General features: G+C 38.4%; 1 pseudogene; it reads left to right on the top strand.

The window, feature by feature from the left end:
• Positions 1 to 740: 740 nt before the first annotated feature.
• LOC133775116 (transcription factor Spi-C-like) lies at positions 741 to 2,097 on the top strand (annotated as a pseudogene).
• The last annotated feature ends 830 nt before the right edge of the window (positions 2,098 to 2,927 follow it).

The following is a 2,927-nucleotide window of genomic DNA, read 5'->3' as shown; positions in this document are numbered from 1 at the left end:
AGCAGAGAGCTGGCCTGGAAGAGGGGCAACCGGGACAGGATCGGTGCCCCAACCGGGACTAGAACCCGGTGTGCCGGCGCCGCAAGGCGGAGGATTAGCCTGTTGAGCCACGGCGCCGGCCTGATTTTTTATTTTTATCAAGAGTGTTTTCCTTTAACCCTCCATTATGAAAAGAATCCTTTCCTCAACATCATCTTAGTTACTGCTTTAATTATGTCACTTTCTCCCTTATTTTCTATCCAGAATTGTCTTGAATATTTATGAAATAATCTGCATTAAATATTTTTGAATAAACTTTATTTTCTTCTGCCTTCTTATTTTACCCACTATTGTTTCTATTTTACTCCTTGTTCAGAATGCCTCTTTGGCTTATCCATTATTTCATAACCTTAAATTTAGTGTTTTACAAATTCTTTCATATGCTTACTCAACAAATATATAGCTACAGGCATTAGAATTATTAGTAGTTTTGAAAGACTCAATAGATAAAATTTCCATTCTCCATTTGAATTTGAAGACCAATGAGAAATATAATAGACTTTGAAGGGTGAAGATCAAATTGTCTCAAAGAAGCTGGTGAAAGATGCCGCTTTTAGTTTCTTAGCCAAATACCCAAAGGCAGAAAATAATATATCTCAAGGTCCTTTTCCCAACCTCTTCAATAATCTAAGTTTCAGGTTGTTGTTGTTTTATTTTGTTTGGATTTTTTTTTTTTTTTTTTTGGTCTCTGGGATTAGAGAATGAGTGGACAGAGACGTCAATGTGCTACCTATGCAGGGGCTGACCAAGAGCAGCATGAGAGTCAGGGACTGGTGGTGTCCACAAATGCATGGGACTGGCTATTTGGCAGTGAATCAGACAGCATTGAGTACCACAATTGTGGAGTTTATAATTTGATAGTGAAAATTGTGCTTCAAAAGTAATAGGATGGGATGAGTGTGTAAGGCAGAAGATGAGTATGCCATAGGAATATAAGGCTGGGAACCTTACCTTCTTTAGGGAGTTCAAGAAAGCTTCTTGTAGGGAGTGATACATGAACTAAGACTTAACTAGAGGAAGAAGCAGACAAATAGGTAGCAGAAGAGATTTTAAGAGAGTTCCAGGTGAGGGGCAAAAAATGTGCATGACCAGAGTCTGCACTATGAGAAAGTGAATGACCATAGATGAGGAGGAGAGGAAACAGCCTATGTCACTGAAGTTAGATCATAAACTAAATACCAGTGCCAATGAGAAAACTTCAAGGGTTTTAAATGTCTGTAAGATATTCAAGTAGAGATGTCCAGAAAAGAACTGCATGTAGCTATCTGGAGAGAAGACTATGTAGTGTACATTAACTTCAAAATCACTGGCAAATAAGTCAATACAATTGTTGTGTAACCATGAGAAAGTCAGCTGAGAAGATCCTGGGGTCTCCAACACTTAATGGTTAGGTAGAGAAAGCTAGAGAACATGAACCAGAAGAATTCAGTGTACAGAGTATTTAGAGATATTAGAGAAGTCACATAGCTGAACACTGTTGTAAGAACAAGTAGATCAGAACACAACGTTTCAGACCTCTATCTTGAAGAAAATGTCCACCAATCTCTGCAGAATGCAACTGAAAACCAATTGGTGCAACCTACTGTTTTCCCACATAAGGGAGGAAAAGGCAGGAAGAAGCTCCGACTGTTTGAAAACCTTTACGAATCCCTGTGTAATCCGGAGATGGCATCCTGTATTCAGTGGGTCCATAAAAACAAAGGCATCTTTCAATTTGTATCAAAAAACAAAGAAAAACTGGCTGAACTCTGAGGAAAAGAAAAGGTAACCGGAAGACCATGACTTACCAGAAAATGGCCAGAGCACTGAGGAATTATGGAAGAACTGAGGAAATCACCAAAATCCAGAGAAAACTAACTTACCAATTCGGCAAGGCAATTCTGCAAAGACCCTCTCCATCTTATATCTTGGGGAAAGAGATTTTCTACTCACAGTACTTTAAACCTGATCAGGAATATCTCAGTTTAAATGCCTGGAATGCAAATCACAACTATACATATGCCAATTACTATGAGTTAAGTCTCCCAGATTGCTAAGTAACACCCTCCCATTTCTTGGTATCCTGGTTTTGAAATATCTACAAGCTTCAGGATTTTTCTTGCAAAGCAAATACAGTCAACTCTCCATATCCACAGTTTCCACAGATTCAGCCAGTCAGGAATAACAAACATTTGAAAAAAAATTGCATCTCTTCTAAACTTCTTGTCATTATTCCCTGAACAACACAATGTAACAATTTACACACATTTACATTGAGTTAGGCATTAAAAGTAGTCTAGACAGCTCCTACATTTGCCAATTTAATTTCCTTTGAGTAAATTCCAAGGAGTGGGATGGTTGGGTTGTATGGCAGGGCTATATTCAGGTTGCACCTGAATGTTTGTTGCAGCTCAATTCACAATAGCTAGGGCATGGAGTCAACCTAAATGCCTATCAATAGAAGACTGGATAAAGAAATTATGGGGTGTGTACTCTATGGAATACTATACAGCAGTAAAAAAAGAAGGCTGGTCATTGCAGCAAAATGGAAGAATATGGAAAACATCATGCTGGGTGAAATAGGCCAGTCCCAAAGGGACAAAAATCATATGTTCTCCCTGATCAGGACAGCTAACTGAGCACCTAAAAGGAAACCTGTTGAAGAAAATGGACACTATGAGAAACCATGACTTAATTGGCCCTTGTCCTGACTGTTAAGGAACAACTCACTACTTTATTCCTTTTGGTATTTTTTTGTTCTACTTAATACCATTGGTTGAACTCTGTAATTAACACACAATTATTCTTAGTCATTTAAATTTAACTGAAAAGTGATCCCCATTAAATGTAAGAGTGGGAATAAGAGAGGGAGGAGATGTACAGTTTGGCACATGCTCAATCAGACTTAC

The sequence above is a fragment of the Lepus europaeus genome, chromosome 16 (assembly GCF_033115175.1).
Source record: "Lepus europaeus isolate LE1 chromosome 16, mLepTim1.pri, whole genome shotgun sequence".
In the NCBI taxonomy this organism is placed as follows: domain Eukaryota; kingdom Metazoa; phylum Chordata; class Mammalia; order Lagomorpha; family Leporidae; genus Lepus; species Lepus europaeus.
This window is presented reverse-complemented; position numbering and strand designations above follow the sequence as displayed.